Source organism: Anabrus simplex, chromosome 1 (genome assembly GCF_040414725.1).
Source record: "Anabrus simplex isolate iqAnaSimp1 chromosome 1, ASM4041472v1, whole genome shotgun sequence".
Taxonomy (NCBI): Eukaryota; Metazoa; Arthropoda; class Insecta; order Orthoptera; family Tettigoniidae; genus Anabrus; species Anabrus simplex.
In genome coordinates, this window is record NC_090265.1 from 370,152,939 (window position 1) to 370,177,728 (window position 24,790).

Consider the following 24,790-nt stretch of genomic DNA (forward strand, 5'->3'; position numbering starts at 1 on the left):
CGTTCTGCGGTGGCATCAACCAATAAACGTTAACATAAACACATGCTCATGTTTACAGCATGACGGGTTTTCTCGCTGATGGCTGAAGCCGGAAGCTTGCGCCCGCCGCCATCTTACATCACTACAGATTTATGGTAAACATATTATTATTATTATTATTATTATATTATGATTATTATTATTATTAACAAATACATCGCAATTGGAAAATATCCCGGTGGCACTGGTCACTTAGAGTAGTGTGATACCAAAATAAACGTAAAACATAGGCCTAATTACCCAAGAACGACAGCAACAACAGTACAACAAGCAATTACATGGAAAGAAAATATTACAAGAAATTCTACTAGTTTAACTTTCTAAATCCATCATCATCATATACAAATTACTGTCCTAAGTGACGCATTGGTTTCTGTTGTTTTATGCATATTTTGAATTAATTTTTCAGCATATTACATAGTGGCAGAATGATGAATACTTGCATAGTGTTTAGGAGTAGCTTTTCCTATTCGCGAAGAAAGAAAGAAAGAAAGAAAGAAAGAAAGAAAGAAAGAAAGAAAGAAAGAATAGGGATTTCAGTACACCGTGTGCTCCTTAACATTTGTCAGTTAGTTATCAATATAATTACATATACCGGTATCTGCTATTAATTATGCCTAATTGAGGCAGAGACCACCTACTTCCGACTTACTTGTTCATGTGTGCAAATTTTCTGACAAGGGGACTTTCAAATAGACGGGCCACGGATTATTTTCCATACTTATGCTGTAGTACGTGAACGTGTCTCCTTGAATATGAATGTCCTAAAATCATTGTGCTAGATATCCGGGCATTCTCGAGAAAATCGGCATCGATACATTTTAAGTGCTTGATATCAACTAAACGTTAACGAAGTGGCAAGCGGGCGCGCAGCTCAGTTGGTAGCGCCTGAATGTAGGCATCGAGGGATCGCCGGTTCTAGTCCAGTTGCGAGCATGGGTTTCTTTCTCTTTTTTGTCCTTCTTATGTTTCATTCTGCCTATATTATAATTATTTAAGAATAGTTGTAACCGTTCGAAAGTTGGGTACAAAAATGAAACAAAAAATGGGAAGGAAATGAAACGTTTAATTTCGCTTTGATATGGAAAATACAAATATGTTCAACTTCATACCTGACATTTTTGTAATTACCCAACTTTTGAAACATTATAAATTTCTTACCTAGAATATACGTAAAATGAAACATAAAAGGGAAAAAGGAAAATAAAACCTTGTACGCAGCGGGACATGAACCAGTGATATCCTTATTACAAGAATCGGGCGCTTACCCACTGAGCCACGTGCTCACTTGTCATTCCTCTAACGTAGAGTTGTCACAAAGCACCTGAAAATGTTCATGCCGATTTTCTGGAGAATGCCTGAATATCTGGCCCAAAGCCTTTGGAACATTTTTATTCAAAAAGTCATCTTCACGAAGGCCTTCTATAAGTATGAGAAATGTATGAGACCCCTCTAATTGAAGATACCCTTGTGAAATATATTTTAGAGAAAATACATGGTTTAGGAGCAGGGATGAAACAGAACATACTGTATCTACTAAAGTCACAACTCAGCTGTATGAACTAGATGCCGATATGTTTTTAAGTTTAAGCACTCGTGCGTTAGACATAAACCCAATGGGCAAAAATGTTCGTCTTATTAATGTAATCTCTTCAGTGAATTTGAAAGTTCCTTTGAAACGTTCTGTAAGAGAGATGATGCAGATTTTACCATAGATCGTCGGTCAACTTGTTAGTTATTTTTAAGCAATTGTACATTAATGTATTAGAGTCACTTTCCCTAAGCATTAAGATAAAAGCCATAACAGACGTAAATAATCAGTGTAATTATAATTTCAAAGCGTTTTAAATTTTTTCCATCCAGTGAAACAGAGTGGTGATATAAAATGGCGGCGGCCACAAGTTTCCGGTTTCAGCTCTAGCTGCTCGGTACCAGTCTATTTACTATATGTCTATGAAATCTTTTCTCATTTTTTATATTTTCCGAGTCTTTCTCAATTTTTTACTAGAGGTTTTGCTGTAATGTGGTACTAACACATCGAAGGTTTTAGGCGACGTAATGATGGAAAAGGGCTGGGATTGAAAGGTAGTGCCGTGGCTTAATTAAGGCACAGCCCTGGCATTTGCCTCGCGTGAAAATGGGAAACCACGGAAAACCATCTTCAAGGCTGCAGACAATGGGATTCGAACGTATCATCTCCCGAATGCAAGCTCACAGCTACACGCCCCTAACCACGCGGTTAACTCGCTTGGTACGTTATTTTCTAATTTTTCGTCAAATCACATACCATGTCATCATTAAAATAAAACGACTTTTCAAGCTCCTTTGAAACCATGTCCGTCAATCTTTTCGCTGTAGCTTTGCACCATTATTTTTTCCAGTAAGTCCGACGAATTGACTTCATCTAAGACGCTCTTCACCACATGGTCTAAGTTGGCAGCCCTGCGAGTAGCAGCGGTTTGATCCTTGCTGCCTTCATACACCATGTTAATATTCACTGTCACAGACACGAAAGTACTTGATTGAAGATAATAAGGTTCAAGATTGTCACACACAATACTAACAAGTAAGTTACACAAGTTTATGTTATAATCACTACTCAGTTTCACTTGCTAATCCCTGTCAGCTGCGAAATTGATGTTACAGGCATGCGTTACCTAGGTTAGTACAGTGAAAAATTATGCTCAGGTATATCGGCCCCGTGTCGGTAGATTTACCGGCACGTAAAATAACAAAACGTGCTGTGGGCCTTTTTTAAACATCTAACTCATAGTTTTTCCTTATTTTCGATAAATGATTATACATGTAGATTTTGTCATGTTTGTGGTTGACCTTCCTTGTTCAGGAATTTAGAATGGAGGTTCCCTTTTATAACAATGGTGACCCCCTCAAGGCGTCCTAGAATGTTATAATTCGGAGCTTGGAGAAAATTTAGCCTACTTTAAATATTACATACATACATACATACATACATACATACATACATACATACATACATACATACATACATACATACATACATATTGTCTTCATTATAGACTGTTATGAGTTATGTTGAAGAAATCGCCGTTTTTTCATACGAGAGAGAGTAAGATCAGTCATATTTTGAGAAACATTTTTGGTATTCAGAAATAATGAACGGTAACTCCGTGTGCTCCTATTGTAAAATAATGACATTCCAGACATAAAGTAATTCGCCTAGTGATTATGACACATGCAAGTGAGGCGGCCTATTCAATTTTTTATTTAGATAATAAAATAATAATAATAATAATAATAATAATAATAATAATAATAATAATAATAATAATAATAATAATAATAATAATAAGCAGCTCTACCGAGCTCGATAGCTGCAGTCGCTTAAGTGCGGCCAGTATCCAGTAATCGGGAGATAGTGGGTTCGAGCCCCACTGTCGGCAGCCCCGAAGATGGTTTTCCGTTGTTTCCCATTTTCACACTAGGCAAATGCCGGGCTGTACCTTAATTAAGGCCACGGCCGCTTCCTTCCACTTCCTTGGCCTTTCCTATCCCATCGTCGCCAAAGACCTATCTGTGTCGGTGCGACGTAAAACAGATAGCAAAAAATAAATAAATAAATAAATAAATAAATAAATAAATAAATAAATAAGCAGCTCCAAATTTCGCCCCTAAGTACGCGATTCGTCTCAGTAATACGTGGTTAGATCGGCTCTTCAATATAACTAAGCCTATTCTATAGCCTATAGACGTGGTATTTATAAAACCAGGTGAGTTCTGTAGAAAAACTGAAGTGATAGATATAAGTGACCACGAATGTGCTTTTGTTTTAGTTAAAAATAGGAAAGTTGCAAAAGTAGGACTATTAGACAGTACCATCTGCTTGATAAGAGAGTCATGGGGGAGTTTAAGAAAAGTAATTATGATCAGGAGAAAATGGTAAATAAAAATATTAACAGCCAATGGATAGGGTTTAGAGGAATTGTTGAAAAGTCTCTGAACCTTCAAAGGTTGTAAGGAGTGCGAAGGTCGCACCATATTATAACAGAGAAATAAAGAGATTAAGGAGGTGGCGCAGATTAGAAAGAAATAAGGTAAGGAAAGGTTGCGGAAATAAGGAGAGATGAAATAACGTACTAGGAAATTGAACTTAGCTTAAAAAAATATTTAAAAAACTCCGCCAAGGTTAACATGACGGCAAGCATAACTGGCGGTGTATGAATTTTAGGGAAAATAGAAGGTTATGTATAGGTACTTTATGGCAGAAACAGGTTCCAGGTATAATTAACGAACATACTCTAAATCGAATACGACACAGTGCTACAGACAATAAAATTTGGATATCTATTGATGAGACGGCAGATACTGCAGATAGATACAATACCGTATATAGGGAATGTAATTATCGGAACACTCCGTGCTGATCGCTCTGAGGATATTTCTCTATTAATAATAATAATAATAATAATAATAATAATAATAATAATAATAATAATAATAATAATAATAATAATAATATTTGCTTTACGTCCCACTAACTACTCTTTTACGGCTTTCGGAGACGCCGAGGTGCCGGAATTCCGTCCCGTAGGAGTTCTCTTACGTGCCAGTAAATCTACCGACACGAGGCTGACGTATTTGAGCACCTTCAAATACCACCGGACTGAGCCAGGATCGAACCTGCCAAGTTGGGGTCAGAAGGCCAGCGCCTCAACCGTCTGAGCTACTCAGCCCGGCGGATATTTTTGTACTAATCTCAGAAGTATTAGAGAGAGTAAATCATTCAACGATTGCAAGTCTTTTTTGATAATGCACAAAAATGTTTGTGGAAGGATGAAATTAAGCGGAAAAACGTTCTCTTTGTTACTGATGCTGCTTCGAGCATGTTGAAAGCTGCTGAAGGCCTCAAGATGTTTTATCCAAGAATGATTCACCTCACTTGCCTTGCGCATGCACTGCATAGGGTAGCAGAAGAAATTCGTGAACATTTTCCTGCAGTCGATAAATTAGTATCTAACTTTTTTTGAAAGCACCATTGCGGGGTGCGACTATAGTGTCGCGCCAGATGCGATCGTGCCGCATGCGACCCGTGCCACTAGTGACCGCATAATCTGTAATCGTGTCGGATGCAACCGGTGTTGACAACCCAGTTTTAATTTAATAAGCTACGCCATTATCCAAGATAAGGTAAGCTAAATCAGAACAAGAAATGGTTAGAAAATTGGCTAAATATTTATAGCACTGCTTACCTGGTTGGGAATGAAACTGTTCTTTGTTGGAATTTAGGCCCGCATCAGTTCTTTTGCGTGCCAGTAAATCTGCCGACACGAGGCTGACGTATTTGAGCACCTTCAGATACCACCGGACTGAGCCAGAATCGAACCTGCCAAGTTGGGGGCAGAAGGCCAGCGCTTCAACCACCTGAGTCACTCAGCCCGGTGATTATATTTGTTTTACAGTTACCTTATCTATAAACACAGGTCTTGGGGATCATGAAGTTCAATCCCTGGATTTTCGGGAAACAGAAATGACAGAGCAGTGTCTTCCTAAGGGTGTCCGGACATTTGCGGTCTCGGACATGTGCGGTCATCACACAATTACGGACATTTGCGGTCACTCACATAAACTTGTGCCCACTCGCAGAAATTTCCCAGTTGTCACAGGACATTTGCGGTCACTGCAGCAGGGGGTGGGCCTCATTAGCTTAATCTCGAGGTATCTCCGCTAACGTCCGACTCGTTGGCTGTACGGTCAGCGTACTGGCCTTCGGTTCAGAGGTCCCGGGTTCGATTCCCGGCCGGGTCGGGGATTTTAACCTTAATTGGTTAACTCCAGTGACACGAGGGCTGGGTGTATGTGTTGTCTTCATCATCATTTCATCCTCATCACGACGCGCAGGTCGCCTACGGGTGTCAAATAGAAAGACCTGCACCTGGCGAGCCGAACCCGTACTGGGATATCCCGGCACTAAAAGCCATACGACATTTCATTTATCTCCGCTAACGTGCCTGAGCTCCTGCTCGAATGGTGTTTGTGGCTGAAGGTATCAATCTCTAAATAATGCCCGCGAGAGAAAAATGTTGATCTGCAAGGAGCGAGCAGGTGCTCAGGCAGGTTAATGGGGATATCCCGAGATTAAGCTAATGAGGCCCACCCCCTGCTACAGTGACCGCAAATGTCCTGTGACAACTGGGGAATTTTAGTGAGTGGGCACAAGTTTATCTCAGTGACCGCAAATGTCCAGCAACCTTCCTAAGTAGCTTTTGAAGAATTTACTGCGGGGAAACTGGTAGTTTTCTCTACAACACGAAATGTGGTTATGCGTTTACGTTTTATCCTACAACATGCCCATATATGGAGTTACATTTCCGTGTCTGGGAGAAGTTACCAAACAAGTTATCTCAGTGCGTTACGGCACTGCCTCTTACGGCAAGTGGCAGATCTTGAATCTGCTTTATCACTGTGAAGGCCGCTTCTTCAGGTGGTCCACACTGATGAACGACGGTGTGAAGTATTTCTTCGCCTCTTGTCCTCAGCCGTCCTTTACACATGTTCTTCTCCTTCAGACACACCCAGGTGATGATACCAGGCTGGGTTCGAATCCCCCGTCGGCCATCCTCAAAGATGGTTTTTCGTGCTTTCCCGTTCTCATTTTCAGCCAAACGCTGGAACGGTACCTTTCTCATGGCCACGACCACTTCCTTCCCATTCCTAGCCCGTACAATTACAATTAACACCCACAGACAACACCCTCACACAGTAGTACATGTAGCTCGCTCCTATGGGAAAATGAGCTACAGATCTGACGAGCCGAACATGTCCTCGGACCCCTCGGCACTAAAAGTCCTACGCTAAAAACTAAAATTTGAAAACGTTCAAGTGGTAGCAGCATTTATTCAGGTACTTTGAAGTTTCGTGAGATCATGTTACGTAATCAAACCACATTCCAGGAAGGTAACTGATACACCAAATTAACACCGTAGATCTTGGAGAGAGGATCACAGTGCCGTAATTTTCATGTTTCTTGCTTGCACCGTTGCGCTAAGACTTGGGAGAAAGGAGACGAGCTGCTCGAATAAACGGTATGTTCCGTGCCGTCAGTGGAGAGATGGCGTGGAATGACATTAGTAGACGAACAAGTTTGACTGGTGCTTTTAAAAGTAGGAAAGATCACGTTATGAGGATGAAGTTGGAATTCAAGAGGGAATTATTGAGGGAAATATTCGTTTATAAGAAAGGGAGTTAAGGATTGGAATAATTTACCAAGGGAAATGTTCATTTAATCCAAATTCTCTGAAATCATTTAAGAAAAGACTAGGTAAACAACCGACAAGCAATCTGCCACTTCGGCGATTCTCTAAATACAGATTAGCGGTGACTGACTGACTGATTGACAGATTGGTCGCATGCGGCACGATACTTAATCCACTCGGTCGCTAGCGGCACGATATCAGCGTGGTCGCATCCGGCACGGTCGCTTCTGGCACCTAACCGAGACTTTCAAGGAGTTAGCTCCTTCGACACCATTCTTGGGGACGTGGCTCGATGCTGCCGTGTATTATTGCGAAAAGTACCGTACTCCACTATCAGAAATATTGGTAACGGCTTCAGCAAAGATGATGCCTCTTCTATCAAGATTGCGAAGGAATTATTTTCCAACAGTTTGTCAGAAAGTCGAACTGTGGAATTATATCGAGTGCAATTACTCGTTTAGAAGCTGTTAGCTTAGAAATTCATACAAGTATTGAATTTATGAGATGTTGAAATTTCAGTACAATAATCACATGAAATAGTTGGCGACAGTGTAAAACGTAAAGTTCAAAACGTGCTTAATCGAAGTGATGGTTTTCGCCATGTAGAATGTACCAGTACATTTCAAAATGAGTGTATACTCAACAGCAGTGATTTAACACTTTCGTAAAATATGCACCAGTAATGTCTTGTGACGTAGAAAGGAGCTTCTCTTCTTACAAGAATATGTTAAGTGATAATCGGAGGTCTTTCGCGCCTGATGCTTTGAAGATGAACTTTGTCATACACTTCAATTCCACCCGCGGAGAATGAAAAAGGTATGCGAGTTTGCATTATAAGCCCTGCCGCCTTACCATAATGCATTGAAAGACACCTAGGCCTACTTAATTCGTTTCATAGTGCTCAATTTAAACTTTAACGCATTCGAATAATATTAATGAAATCTGGGCTTAAACGTTCCAAAATATTAAAAAACAATACATTGATTTCTAGTTTTCTCGTATTTCAAACCACCAATGCAGGGTGCAACATGTTTTGACTTTTAAAATGTTGTGTCATCTGATAATCTTAGCGAACTTCGTAGGCCCTACTCGTACTTTATAGGTATGCATTCACAAATGTTTGATAAGTGAATCAAGGGCAATAGACTGTGAATAACTGCTAAATATGCATATTCAGAAAATTAATAAGAATAAAGAATTTAATTAAAAATATGTATCAAAGGAATTGTCGTTTCGATTTATAATTTATTTTAAAATGATCATATTTAGATTAATCATTTTCCGGTCATATTGTATAATTTTTACGTGATATGTAATTATACTTTTGAGGTCATATTTTGTCACCTTTGAGGTCGTATTTGCTAGCTTATGTGAGCTATTTTTAGGAACATTCAGTGTCTTAACTTCAATGTGTCCACAAACGACTGCCCCTTCATTGTTTAGGAATATACAGTATTTTGGAAACATATATGAAATTACCTGTCCATTATGTCGTTCCTGGCATTCCCATGCTTGTCCTGACACTGGGTTTCGGCCTAGACTATACGTTCCTATTCGAAAGTTGCTGTGCAGTACTTTGACCCCTCTATGGGCTACCGGTAGTTCAGTTTTTGCGCAACTCTTTGATCTCTGGGCGTAAACTGTATAATATAGGTCTTCGTATAACAAAGGTTACTACTACGGTCTTTTCTTGGCCACTAATCATAATTTGATAAGCCCGCAACTACTACAACGATAACATCGTCATCGTAATAATTTTGATTGATTTATATTCTACAGGCGCCTGTATAAATTAACTTTATTGTCGTACCATACGCTTAAGAGGAATGATGAAGTGCTAGCGAATGAACAGTGTCGTTGATGAAGGGCGGCAGTGACAGTAACCGTCTCATAATGCCTAGGTTCATTGTGTAGATCGGACAATTATAAGGAAGAATGTATCAGACTGGTAGCGCTGCCAAGGCGAGTAAGAACCATTCTGCCACTGGAAATTAGAGTTGAAGGCCGCTGTATAGCCGAGCACTCACGATAGCAGACTTCAGTCAACGCCGCGATACCTTGTTAGCCGGACAGGTTCTCTGCAGTATATGACGATCGGCAGTGGGTGTTGGTAGATTGTCGTCATCTGTAATGTTATACGGATAGAGTGAGTAAACTACTACGGTCTTTTTCATCATAATTTATGGACCAGTTGACATGGAGATGTATTACTGTGACAGTCATTGAGTTGACAGGCTGCTTTTGACACATCGTTATTTACATATTTTTTTACTTACTTCCATTTAGGTTTATCTGCGGTGCGAGTGTGTTCTCTGGGCACCATTAGCAAAGTTGCGTACTAATTATTCTCACCTTACTTCACATCATCGACCTCCTATGTGCATTACTAAACATTTTTGTAAAATTACTCATACGCTAGGTTTATTCATTGCATTTAGCGCCTGCAAGGGGCAGAAAGTCCCCTTTGTTGTGCAGGTGAATGCAAGCTCCCTAAGAAGATCTTTAAAGTGAGTTTAATTCATAACTTTGAAAATGTAGTTATTCGTTTTCCATTCTTCTTTGCGATTTGGAGGATAAGATTGAAAATATTATCATTAGAGTCCGCCTAATTAAGAGTTAACGATCCTCCTCATATTTCGCCCTTTCCGAAACGATTCCTGGGCCCATTCCTGGTGGTTTGCATTCCTCCCCGAAGTGATGAGCATGTTTCGGTACCTTAGTGGCCTCGTAACAAGTTTTTTCTTTTTTTCTTTACTTGAATTTAACTTGATTTTTAAGTGTGATTATCTCATAATATATGTTTTCCCGAGATGGAAGTGAGTTTCGTGTACATGGACGCCATACGTTTATTTGGTGTATTGTGTTCAGTTCACCCGGAAGGATGTGGATTGGATTCCCCGACAGGAACGCGAAACATTTAAGAAGCGAGATTTCCACTTCTTCAGCGGCACATACCTGAGTTTCCATTCAGCCTACACCAAAATTGAGTACCGGGCAAAGGCAAAGGTGGCCGGGCATAGAACTACCATTCTATCCCCACAAAGTTCCGAGATTATGGATAGTGGAAGTATTATCTTATACTCCTCCAAGGACCTCTGTGGCCTGTACGGAGGTGATGTTTTTCTTTTTCATTGTTGACGATAGCAGCAGGAGAGGCATGAGTTTGTATGAGCGATACCCTGTTTGAGGAGTTTCTGTATTGTCTTCTCTCTAGCGTGATCTTACCTATCTGGTAAGGAACTGGTTCGGGAATACTGATGAGTGGTTCCCCTTCGCCTAACTCTGGGCTCTGAATAGGTCGACTAGGTTCAGATTTGCATAAGAAGTCTAATATTTTAAAAAAACAGTTATATTTGGAATGTTTCGTGTTATTTGGTTCGAATTTTTGAATGTTTACTGTCAGGACCACTCTTAGTACTCACTTCATAAATAATGCCTCATGGTTATTATATTTGGTGAAAGTATGTGGATTATGAGTAGTTTAACTTAAAAACTGACTTTGTTTTGAGACCAACAGTTTAAACTGGAACAACGTATGGACAATTTGGATCATGGCCCAGAAGAGAATGTTATTCCTTTTTCGAACCTGGGTATTGGAAGTTTCATATTACAGTAGTGTCCTAAACCGAATTCTAAAAGCTATTTCAGTGAATTTTCAAACCGAAAGATGAATCCTACTCCAGCTTTTGGTATAAGGATCAACCATTTTTCTTATCGATCTTTTCCTGAGATTTTTTTAATACCTTCTATGATCATGAAATGTAATTACTTATGGGGAATACACCTCTTATTCCATGTAAAACTAAACAAAATATTGCGTCTACCAAGTTGTTTTTCCAGTGATAATAGCCCAAAAATTGAACTGAATTCACCATAACAATAACACAGAAACGTGCTTCATGCGTAATTAATATCAGAAAAAATGACCGTTGCATTTCATATTTTGCTTTTAAAACAATTTTACATTGCTCATATAATAGCTGTTGGTGAGATATTCAGCTGGCTCATCCTATATTCCAGACTCATCCAATATTCCGGATTCGTCAACAAAAATGATATGTTTCTTACTTGATATATACATTATTTTGAGACGTTCGTGGTTTATTTGAATACATTTTCGTTCGTCGTGACCAATGCATCCTTTACTTCAGTTCCAACTGTTTATAGAGCATTTTTTGTTGGTCTGTACGTCCTACACGAATGCTCTTTAAGTTTCAAACTATAGCTAGAGTTGATTACAGTGGTGATCTGTTGGAGTGCCCCCCAATAAAATGGATTTATTTGCCAATACCACAGAAAAGTACTGTTGCTAACAACTGCCGCACTCTTGATACTAATAGATAAGTGGTTCTTTAAAATATCCGTAAGTTGATTTCGTTTATGATCCCATGCTGTTGTTGTTGCTGCTGCTCCTACTTCTTATGAAGGAATTAAATCATAGTCGAAAACCGCGTGTACTTTGTGAATCTAAAGTGTCTGATTACCCCATTCTGTACCTGCGAGTATTTGTAATAAAAAAGTATATTATATTATATTGTGTAACTGCGGAAAGAACACTTCTAGGATGGTGGAGTCTCTTCGTAGTCCCCGAGGTTGAGCACACCCCACTCCACATCTTCGAAGCAGGCTTAAATTTTTGACAGACCCGGAAATCGAATCCAGATCTTCTGAACAGCATGCTGCTATACTAGCTCCTAAACTGCAGCCTTTTCTCATTTTGACATACACCCATATTATTGAAGAGTACAGGAGTACATCCGGGGGAACAGGCGTTTTTCAGAAAGTCCATGTTGCACTCTGGCTTCCGTCTTATATATTACCTGTCTCAAAATTGAATGCTGCATGTTGTCATTATTCTAAGGAAGCGATGACGTGGCAAAATAGAATGTTCAGAGCAAGAAACTCAACAGTTTATCGAGACATTTTTCACATATCTTGATTAGAAATAAGAGATGAATAAGAAAGGTATGTGCGCACCTTTTGCCGGCTTCAGCACAGTGGTCGAGCCGCCTAGTCGATCTTTTAAGGTACAGAAGTGGAAATATGTATTGCATCACCATGAATTACTTTGTCTTTTGTCTTCTACAGCTGTTTGCTTCAGGTTTTATATCAGTACCATTGTTGTTAAACATTATTGAAATATTCTTGCTTTAATAGTTTGACTCCTCGCATTTTCCCAACAATACACAACTCTTTGTTGTTTGTTTGTTTGTTTGTTTGTTTGTTTGTTTGTTTGTTTGTTTGTTTGTTTGTTTGTTTGTTTGTTTGTTTTTACAATGCAGCCAGTATTTAGCCTATAGTCATTTTGAGTTAAAATATTTTCAGCGAGAAGATGGGCAGGTCAGTAGAATTAATGCCAGAAAAGAAAGCTGCAATACTTGCTTATTCGTCTGTTGGTCTCAGCACCAGAGAGTCCGTCTCCGTAGCGTAACGGTTAGTGTTATTAGCTGCCTTGCTCCGAGGCCAATGTTCGATTCCCGATACTGTCGGAGATTTAAGAATAGCAGAAGGGCTGGTATCAGGTTAAAATGGTACATGCAGTAGTGTTGGCTACTGAATGTATGATTCGAAGCAGTGTATCGATTCATTCAAGTGTCCGAGTGAATCGATTCACAGGAACGGCGAGCTCACGGCACATAATTCAGCTTACTCCCAGCGGACAGTGCTGAGTGGCGCACTCACTGGACGTTGACGGGGAGCCGAGCTTCCGCTGCAGCGAGACAGTGAATCAGTGAATCATGGCACATCGAAAGAATCGTGAACGAGCGCGGCTCAGTGAGACACATGATACACACGGCTCCTTATCGGCTCACTGGACACGCGGAGAGCCGAGCTTCCGCTGCAGCGAGACAGTGAATCAGTGAATCATGGCACATCGAAAGAATCGTGAACGAGCGCGGCTCAGTGAGACACAAGATACACACGGCTCCTTATCGGCTCACTGCAGCGAGACATACAGTGAGCCATGCTACACTGAAAGAATCGTATGCTATAATGGACTCTCGAGCTCAGCTCATTTGAAAATAATACCCATTTGCATTCACTGTCCTCTTCTTACAGGGAGGTTTAAATAATAGATGGATTTATTTGCAGTGTTAAAAAGGTAGTCACAACATAATTCTGAAGCAGCTAGTAAGTAGGTAGGCTATTAGGTTATACTATTTATTAGTTTAATGAATCTTAGTATTATAACTTAGTTGACATTTGACAATTAAACTCGACTCTAGCCTGCCCTATGACTATGAGTCATGCTCATGACCACTCAAAAGTACCTGTTTTATATTGGGAAGAACGGCTCAGTACTCTCTCAGTTCATATGTCACATCGTTGCACAAGACTTCAATCATATGTGGACAGACGCAATAACAGTATGTTGAATCAGAAAACCAGCGGGCTACTGTACATCTCGGGTAGCCTATACAAAATATGACTATTAAAAAAATCCTCAGCTGATAGAAAAATACTTTTTTTAAAAAATGACTGAGCGAGTTGTCGTGCGGTTAATATCGTGTGGCTATGCGCTTGCATTCGGGGGATGGTGGGTTCGAATCCCACCGTCGGCAGCCGTTAAGATGGTTTTTCCGTAGTTTCCCCATTTTCTCACCAGGAAATGCTGGGACTGTACCTTAATTCAGGTCATGCCTGCCACCTTCCTAATCCTAACCTTTCCCACCCTGCGTCACCGGAAACCTTCGATGTATTAGAGTAACTAGCATTTTTTCTAAGAAAGGAGTTCTTAGTATGAAGACCAGATGGCAGCTGCGAGCACTGAATGCTGTTGCTGCTGTCTTACCAGCACATACTACACAGATGCAGTAGGAGCGGTGACCAATGAGCCGTGAATCGGATCACTGTATCGATTCAGTAAAGTGAACGGAATCAAATGAATCGATTCAGTAAAATGAATCGAATGTCCCATCACTAACATGCAGCTCACCTCCATTGGAGGTGTGCCTGAAAAGAGCTGCACCACCTCGGGATGAGAACACGAGTTTTCTTTTAGCACCAGAGAGATAGCCTCTAAGACAGGTTTTAATGTCTACGATTTCAAGGTTACTGAAACATTCAGGGAGAAAGGAAATGTTGATTGCGAGAAAGAAAGAGGTCGAAAAAGGGCGTCTGCTGCCAAACAGGACAGGATATTGAAAAAGCTTTCGCTCAAAATCGTCGCCTGTCATCAACTGAATCAAAGTGAGACTAGGAAGAAATGTGCGGCATCTCAGTAAGCCGTAGAACTGTAATAAATAGACTACTGGAAGTTGGACTCTCTCAGCCCGTCGTCCTAAAAAGAATCCTTTATTGACCGAACAATGCGACAATAGCGGCTAAAATGGACAAAAGCACATACGACATGGACATCAGAGATGTAGAATAATCTTTTCAGACGAGTCCAATTTGAATATGCATGGCTCAGATGGAAAAGTGTTCGTGCGTCGAAGGAAAGGTGAAGAATTTTTGCCATCATGTAGCCTCTAACACATACAGTCAAACACTAATAATAATAATTTCGTGTGGCTATTTCTAGCCCAGTGCAGCCCTTGTAAGGCAGACCCTCGATGAGGGTGTGCGACATCTGCCATCTGTAGATAACTGCGTGTTATTGTGGTGGAGGATAGTGTTATGTGTGGTGTGTGAGTTGCAGGGCCAATGGAATTAACCAATGAAGGTTAAAATCCCGGACCCAGCGGGGAATCGAACCCGAGACCCTCTGAACCGAAGGCCAGTACGCTGACCATTCAGCCAATGAGTCGGACAGTCAAACACTCACAAGGATAGATGGTCTGGGGGGTGCATTTCCAGTCACGGAATACGTCGTCTGGACATCATAAATGGCGCTGTCAACGCGGATGCTTGCATAAGCATCCCAGAAAGGAAGCTTATGCCAACAATAAGAGACCAGTTTGGAGATGTTTCCAGTTGCATTTTTCAGGATGACTTCGCTCCTTGCCAGAGAGCTTTGAAGGCGAGTCCTATGATTAATATTTGTACCAAGCACGAAGCAGTCCGGCCCCGCGGTGTAGGGGGCAACGCGTCCGCCTGTCACCCGGCGGCCCCGGGTTCGATTCCCGGCCGGGTCAGGGGTTGATTAATATCCCTGGCCTGGGGAGTGGGTGTTTGTGTCGTCCTTAACGTTCCTTGCCTCACATTCAACACTCTACACTTCCGCAATTCTACTTACACGCAGGTTCTTTTCAAATGGTGAAAGTAGTGGCAAAAGATCTTCATAGGTCGACGCCACGAACAAATGTAGTTTAAAAAAAAAAAAAAAAAAAGCACGAAGCAGATGACGTTCACGGTTAATTATTACGTATTTCTACAGTTCAGGTAAAATCCTTCCTTAGACAAAAGGGGGTTCGAGTGTTAAGAGTGGCCTGGAAATAGCCATGATCTCAATCCTGTCGAGAACTGTTGGAAGGTTATAGGAAATGCAATCACCAAAAACAAGCCACGGAATAAACGGGAACTGTTGGAGAAACTTGTGCGTGTGTGTTTTTATGTACTGAATGGGGAGTACATTAAAATAATTCTTTCAATGCCTTTGCGATGCCAAGCGGTGATTAAGGCGCATGTTAAAACAACAAAGTATGAAATGGCAACAGTGTATTCGTATGAGGCAATTGTGTATTTGCAAACACTAAAATCGATCACTATTGTGTTACAACATTAATATGCAGTGTTTCTTTCAACATTTCAGAAGAGCAAACAGAATAGCTGACATATCCACTCACACCCGTTATTCAAGAAAGTGTTAAATAATTTTAAAAAAGACCTTTTTATAGAAACAACAATTAAGAATAAAATAAAATTGACAACAATATTATTGCGCATATTCATTTCCCATAGAAATAGGGATAAATCAGGCCAATTTAGCCCAGTTATTCAATGATTATAACAAAAAGTGTTAATTATAAAAGGTGATGCAATAAAAATTTCCAACACTGTATTATAACTGTTAGTTTTACAACTGATGTACGAGAAATATAGGCTATTATATTACCGTGTTACGTTTGTAGTACCTAGGCTCAGTTTGCGACTTGAATGGGGGTCTTTAAGGCCGAAGACCCTTCCTATCGCCACGGACTGGTCCTGTTGAAAATCGTACCCGAAGTCCCCGTATTCGAACTCGGTACATGGGTTTGGGAACCGAGTGGGTAGAACGATGCTCTCCCAGAAAATGTGTTAAAAATGAAGTAAATCTCATTGTTTATTAAAATGATGTAATTTTAAAATTTAAGTAGGCACATAGATTTGGAATTATTTTTGTATACGATAATTAAAATAGAAACGAACGGAAAGGAAGTATGCCTACAAGAATAACTGGACATACAGTCGCTCGCATAAGTATTCATCCATCTGTCATTTTCATATCTTGAACACCAAAAATGCATTACAAGGCTTCGGGTACGTTCAGAAATAAATACGCAGTATATATGCAATATATACGTACAATAATACCGGCAGAATATACCTCTTGCACGTCAATATTCTTTAATAAAATATAATGAGTGTGGTTGGGCTAGGAAATGGCAACGTAAAAGTATTCGTCCACCTTGTGCATTGGCTTGTATAACGAACATAGCTCTGAGGAAGTGAGACACATCACCAAGCTCAGTCCATCAGTGATACGGACAGTGTCGGTGAGACAACATCTAGTGCATGCCTCGAGTGCAATGGTAAGATACGGGAACGAACTGTTGTTGAAAGCCAACGAATTATCCAACTTCACCAACTTGGTAATTCGCAACGAGTAATTGCTGAGAAAACAGGAATACCGCCAACTACTGTCGCAAGAATCATTCAGCGATACAAGACCAGTGCAATTGAACTCAACAGGGCAAGAACTGGGCGGCCAAGGAAGCTGACAGCACGCGAAGAGCGAAGCATTATACGCACCGTCCAGAAAAATCCCCATGTGCCTGGACCTATGCTTCTTGCAGAAGTACAAACTTCCACCTGGAAAAATATCAGTACCGACACCGTACGACGTGTGTTACACAGAGCTGGTTTGCAGGGGCGTACAGGTCGGAAGAAGCCCTGGACAAGTGAGGTGAACCGTAAGAAGAGGCTGGCTTTTGCCAACAGTACGTTATGAAGCCACCAGCATTTGGGAAACGCGTGTTGTTTACGGACGAGAGCAAATTCTGTTGATTTAATTGTTCTGGAAAGCGATGTGTATGGAGAAAGAAGAACGCCGAGCTCCAAAGTCAAAATCTGCAACCAACCGTAAAATATGGAGGATGTTCTATTATCGTATGGGGGTGTATGTCGGCGGCTGGGGTAGGCAACTGCCATATAATACCTGAATGTATGGATAAGATGGTGTATTTAAATTTATTAAAGCAACACTTAACACCCAGCGTAGCAAAATTAGGTCTTGGTAGTGGGTACTCCTTCCAGGAAGATAATGACCCTAAGTACATTGCTCGGGTTGTTAGGGACTGGCTACTCTACAATACGCCTCATGTGCTGCAGACACCACTACTGTCCCCAGACTTAAACCCCAATAGAGCATATATGGGCGGAATTAAAATGTAAACTGAGCAAGCAGCGTATTCCAAATAAAGAAGCTCTGAAGCAATACTTCATGCAAGAATGGCACACAATAGGCCCAGAAGTGACAGAAAAACTGGTGAAATCCATGCCGAAACGCCTTCAAGCCATGATTGATTCCAAGAGATGTTAGACGCGCCACTGATAGGAAATAACTGAACATTCCTTGAGTTGTTATTGTGGACGAATTCTTTTGCAACATGACTTTTCTGCAAGCAGTGCGATTGTTTTTTATTTGTTCCAAATGCCAATGCTTAGGGTGCTATAAATTATGTCCTCAGGTGTATGACAAATAAAACATACTATTACCTGTTTACAATTAACTTCTTTATTGTATTGGTTCTATTGGCTGTTGTCCTCACATGACGAGCGCGGACGAATATTTCTGCGAGCGACTGTAAGAAATAAACAATTGGAAAATTGTGGTATGAAATTCGATGTGGAAAAGGAGATGGTGATAAACTGATAACAAGAGGTGACAGAGTAGGGAACGCAATAATACATATTGGTGATCAGTGCTGATCACACCCTTGAAATATAAAATTTTGCAGGTAAATGATACCAGGGAGATACCTCTATAGTTGCTGATGTCAGTTTTATCACCTTTTTTGTGCACTGGATGAATTAGTGCACATTTCCAATCCTCAGGAATCTTTTCCGTGATCCAGATATCGCCGAGAATAGCATGAAGTTTCGAGGCAAGATTTTCTCCACCGATTTTCCACATTTCGGCAATTATGCCGTCCTCACCTGGAGTGTGGGTGTGTATTATTATTATTATTAATATTATTATGGGTCATGGTTTGGGTTACTGTAGTCACGTCCTAGTTCATGAAGCATGGGCAACGGCTGAGTGGCTTAGTAAGTGGTCCTGAGAGTCGGGATACCAGTTGCTATGGAATGGGAGTGGGCATCTCGGACATATTCTGAGTCATGACCCTCCTTGTGCTCAGGCGGCTAGGACTATACAATCTACCGGTGGTTCCCAACCCGTTGGAGGAGAGATCCTCACTTGGACTACGTATACGTAGGGTAGCATCCTGCTTCGTGAATTTACCGAGCTCAGGACATTTTAAGCAAGCCTCGGACACACGGGAATAACGGAGTCCCGCTCCCATTTGACAGGCAAGGGACTCCTTGGAACAACTTGGCGAACGAAATGGAATTCGATGGGGAGCCATCAGTAGTAATGGGGATTATGGAAGAAAGAAAGTAGAACTGGCTGAGTCAGTAAAGAGGATGCGTCTGAATGTACTAGGAGAAAGTGATAATCGGGTAAGGGGAGATAACGAGGAAGGGACAGGAGATTATAAAGTGTACTTGACGGGTGTTAAAAGGGGAAGGACAGAGTATGGGGTAGGGCTGTTATCAGGAATACTATTGCGCGCAACATAGTTTCTTTTAGGCATGTAAGTGAGCGAATGACGTGGGTAGATTTGTCATTTGGAGGAATTAGGACGAGAATTGTCTCAGTGTATTCACCACGTGAGGGTGCAGGTGAGAATGAAGTTGACAAGTTTCATGAAGCATTGAGTGATATCTTAGTCAGGGTCAACAGCAAGGATAGGATAGTGCTAACGGGCGAATTCAATACGAGAGTTGGAAATAGAACTGAAGGATGCGAAGGATGATTGGTAAATGAGGTGAAGATATGGAAGTTAATGGGAATGAGAAGCTTTTGCTGGACGTTGCTAGTATGGGTTTAGCACTTACGAATACATTCTTCAAGCATAAGGCTATTCACCGCTACACATGGGAGGCTAGAAGTACCAGATCCATAATAGACTATATCTTAACCGACTTCGAATTCAGGAAGTCTGTTAGGAATGTATTGGTTTTTCGGAGATTTTTCGATGATAAAGACCATTATCTGATCTGTAGTGAACTAAGTATCTCTAGGCCTAGAATAGAGAAAGTGAAATCTGTCTGCAAACGAATAAGAGTAGAAAATCTCCATGGCGAGGAAATTGGCCAGAAGTACATGGCTATGATTAATGAGAGGTTTCGAACAGTGGACAGTAAGCAGGTTCAGGATATAGAAAGAGAATGGGTGGCATACAAGGATGCTGTAGTAGAAACGGCAAGGGAATGCCTAGGAACAGCTATGTGTAAAGATGGGAAAAGCGAACATCGTGGTGGAATGATGAAGTGAGAGCAGCTTGTAAACATAAAAAGAAGGCTTATCAGAAATGGCTCCAAACAAGGGCTGATGCAGAAGTTGTGGGAAGATTTTGGTAATAACCTGGAAAGGCTAGGTCAAGCAGCAGGGAAACCTTTCTGGACAGTAGGCTAATAATGGATCTCAAGCAAGGGAGGGAAAAAGGAAATGAACAGTGTTTTGGGTAATTCAGGTGAACTCATAATAGATCCCAGGGAATCACTGGACAGGTGGAGGGAATATTTTGAAAATCTTCTCAACGTAAAAGGAAACCTTCTTGGTGACGTCGCGAACAGCCAAGCTCATGGTTAGAAGTTAGAAGTAACAGACATGAAAGTAGCGAGAATGATTGCTGGTACAAACAGGTGGGAACAATACAAAAGTTATCCGGAATGAGGAGATAAAGGCTAAGTTAGGAATGAACTCGACGGATGAAGCTGTACGCATAAACCGGCTTCGGTGGTGGGGTCATGTGAGGCGGATGGAGACTATAGGTTACCTATGAGAATAATGGACTCTTATGGAGGGTAAGAGAAGTAGAGGGAGACCAAGACGACGATAGTTAGACTCAGTTTCTAACGATTTAAAGATAATAGGTATAGAACTAAATGAGGCTTCAGCACTAGTTGCAAAAAGAAAATTGTGGCGACGTTTAGTAAATTCACAGAGGCTTGCAGACTGAACGCTGAAAGGCATAACGGTCTGTAATGATAATGTATGTATGAATGTGTGTATTATTATTATTATTATTATTATTATTATTATTATTATTATTATTATTATTATTATTATTATTATTATTATTCATCGTCAAGGCCACTAAGGACCGCGAGATCTCAGCTGTTTGTCTTCTTGCGGGGCCCACCAGGTTTTCATCCTTTCGGAGTGTGCTTTCTTCCATGCATCTGAATGGACATGCTTCAGTCGAGTTAGGATTTCTTCTCGGTGAACCTGTTTAAGTTTGTGTTTGAGTGGTGCTCGGAGTTGAATGTCTGTTTCTGAGATTCCATACCTTAAAATATTTGTATCGATCTTCACCAACCAAGGAGGAATCGTTTTGAGATTTCTGAAGTAGGATAACAAACGTTTACAGATTCTTTCAGCTGCCAATCTGAAGAGGTGAGCGTAAAATGTTATCCTTCTTTTCCGGATTATGCTTGGTATCTTTTCATTGTGGGTATATCTTTCTATTATTATTATTATTATTATTATTATTATTATTATTATTATTATTATTATATTATTATTATTATTATTATTATTATTATTATTATTATTATTATTATTATTATTATTATTATTATTATTATTATTATTCGGATCTCGGAATTTATTTTGAAACAAAAATCTTTCACCACGAGGGTATTGCGTATGGTCGTTAACTCTTCACCACTCACAGTGAATGTTGAAGAGATAACTACATCTTCAACCAGTTAATAAAAATCTCTATTGCCAATGATCGGTTTACTAGGGAAGTAGTAGGAGTGGAATGTGTAACTTGCCTGTTTATAGTAATAGTAACTATCTCGAAAATTCAAGAATACCCGGTTTCGATCTAGCAACGTACGTTCTCCAACCTACTCATAGTACGTGGTTTGACAATACAGTTGTCTTAATACACAGTACTGTCTCTCTGACATAAGTTACTTTGTTCCTAATCTTCTGTGACGTGAGTTGCTAATTACTAGCGTTCAAACTCCAACCCACGCGTTTACCCATCCATTCGCTCGCCCCGTTACTGTCTTGTGTCTATTGAAACACTTGTCTACTAGGACGACCTTAACATTTTGCTTGGATGCGCACTTCACAGAGATTTTTGAATCTTTGTAAATTTTGAGATGGGTAAGAAGTAAAAAGAAAGTTCTCGGCAACCTGCAGATTTGTCTCGTACCGTTCGGAAAAATGTTGAATAGATACTGACATTTTAAAAAATTGGAATGGTGATACGAGGAAACAAGTGTATACGTTTTCCCGTGTTTCCACTTTATTTCGGAGTTAGTGAAGTAAAAAGAAATTAAATCCTCCGTGTAAATAGTGGAAAATAGTCTGTAGTGCCAATGACCTAATTTAGATGGAGTTCCGAACTTCCTTATTTTCCCTGGACTTATGAGCCACTTCTTTGAAATCATTTTCTCAGGACGACTCATACATTCTTCAAATGAACTTTGCATCTGCTCTAGGTAATTTGTTGGTTAGGTATTTAAAACGATTGTTTTGATCCAGTGCGTTAGTAAATCCATCTTTTGTATATAAGAGAAGTAACATAATTTTTTTTAGAATCTTCCTTATAATTTTCTGGGAATCTGGTATCAGTGCTTTTCTTGCAAACCATTCCGGCGTTGTCCAGTGATTCCTTCTATCTCAGCTGTTCTCTTAAAAAAGGGCAATACTTGTAGCCTACTTGGTGTAACGCTTTTTTGTCTTAACAATACGCACAAAATCTTCAAATCACTGCAGATCATCATTGATGTTCATTACCATCACTACGATGTGAAAAGGAAGGTTGTTGCACTATAGCACCGACAAGCAACACTGTGGAAACCTGAAGTTCTTATTCGGATGCGGACAACCACTATCTTGAGTGTGATTTTACAATATTCCCCTCATTCTTCCACTCTCTCTTGGAAGATGATGTTACAGCCAAGTCCGTTGTCACCTGACTCATTCCTCCATCTAAATAATTACAATTATAACCTTTAAGATAGTCTACAGCTCTCAAAGCACTTCTTATTCTACTACGCTTTTCCCACATCTGTGGGATCGCGGGCATTAACTGCGTCGCACACGTGGATTTGGCCCTGTTTTATGGCCAGGTGCCCTTCCTGACGCCAACCCTATATGGAGGAATGTAATCACTTAATCACTACCGGTATTGCATGTTTCTGTGGTGGTTGGTAATGTAGTGTGTTGCCTGGATACGAAGAAGAAAGTGTTGGAACAAACACAAACACCCAGTCCTCGAGCCAGAAGAATTAATCAGACGCAATTGAAATCCCCTACCTGGCAGGGATTCGAATCTGTGACCCTCTGAACCTAAGACCTCAACGTTGACCATTCAGCCAAGGAGTCAGACAACAACTCTCAAAGCAGTGGTTTGATCAATTTCTTACATACGTTTTTACACCGTTGTCCAAAAAATCACGAACAGATTTACCCACTGTAAACTTCAGATAGCGTTTACTTTTTTCATACCTGCTGTTAAATCTATTTCGAGTATAGTTCAGTAGTATATTTTCCTGAAGTCTTCAATAAACAGAAGCCACTCTACATATTATGATCTAGATCGAATTTCTACCTCTGATCACTGGTGGTTAGCAGGAGTAGAAGAGTCGTGTATCTTTCAAAACAGCTATCTCATTTTATTAACGTAAGACTATTTATTGCACCTCATAAAGAACTTAGCAATCACTCAACTCTAAGGTCACTGTATATGATGTGTTGCTAAGCTGCCGCAGTTTACAACATTTAAAAATGCACTTGCTCGAAAATTCTAGGAAACAACATAGAATCTGCTCAACATGTGAAAGCAGTATTACTTTATAAAGTGCATCAGAGCAATAAGAAGCGATCGTCGGTCTTGCCTATGAGTAGCTCAAACGGTAAAGCGCTGGTGTTTTGAACTCAGTTTGGCGGGTTCTATCCCAGTTCGGTCTGGTAGTATTTGAAAGTGTCGTTAGATTTACTGGCACGTAAAAGAACTAATGCAGAACAAAATTCCGGCACCTCGGCCTCACTAAAAACCGTAAAATTAGCTCTTCTCAGGCACACCCTCAGTGGAGTTGAGCTGCATGTACTTTTAACCACATACCAACCCTCCTGCTATTCTTAAATCTCATACAGTACCGGAAATCTAACCCGGAGTTTTTAGGACAACAGCTAATAGTGTTAACCTTTACGCTACCTGCTCTTCTAATGTCTGCTCTAGCATGTGTTCACCTTAATGAATTATGGTGGGATTGGGAAAGATATTGCAGGACCTAAAAACAAAAGTATTAAGTTACATCTGCATTTTCATGGATACGTCATTTTGAAACTTGTGGATATTAGCAGAAAACAATCTCGTCCTGGGTTCGAAAAACTCAATGTTGGCTTTCTTATGTTTACAGGGATTAGGGAGTGTGGAATTAGACCATGAGTTTCAATGAGGTGGACATTGGAACCCATATTTTCTCCTATTTCATCCCTAATGGAATTATTAGGAACGTATTTTCAGAATGCTACTAGAGGAATGTATCTATACGTGTATGTTCTGGAGATCTAACATGCATGATAATCAAAGATAAATGTTTCAGGATGGTGTCATATTTATTTGGGTCGGTGAATGGGCTGCAGCGACTCTTCTACTTCCTGTCTTTTTTTCAATTTATTTGGGTCAGCAATTGATGTGGATTTATCCCAGTTTTACGACCGGATGCCCGTACTGAATGCTATTTGGAGGGATGTATTCGCTATTGCGTATGTTTTGTCTGTGGATGAAGAAAAATGTATTGAAATTAACATAAACGCCCTGTCGCCAGGCCAGAGGAATTAACCATAAGCAGTTAAATTCCCTTACCTGGCCAAAAGTTGAATCCAGGGCCGCCTGAACTTGTGGTTAGTACGCTGATCATTCTGCCAAGGAACCGGACTGCGGTGACAATAGACTGATACCATAAATTTATTTTCGAAGCAGTTATATTTGTGACGTTAGACTGTAATTTTTTAGCAGTTACGTCCATGTATAAAATGAATTTTTACTAAAAGACATGAGTACCTCTATATTGACTGTTATTCGATAAGGATGTAGTACTTAATATGTCTGTACTTTGTG

General features: G+C 40.3%; 1 protein-coding gene across 4 annotated transcripts in view; it reads left to right on the forward strand.

Annotated features, from left to right (window-relative positions):
• The window catches only part of ATP7 (copper-transporting ATPase 1), a 570,660-nt gene that overhangs the window by 85,052 nt on the left and 460,818 nt on the right, over positions 1–24,790 (forward strand). Inside the window, exon 1 of one of the 4 annotated variants that reach the window (XM_067134922.2) lies at positions 9,327–9,417. The exons of the other annotated variants lie outside the window; for them this stretch is intronic. The gene's annotated coding sequence lies outside the window, so the exon portion shown is untranslated. Of the gene's footprint in view, positions 1–9,326; positions 9,418–24,790 lie in introns of those variants that run through there. 4 annotated transcript variants of the gene reach the window in all.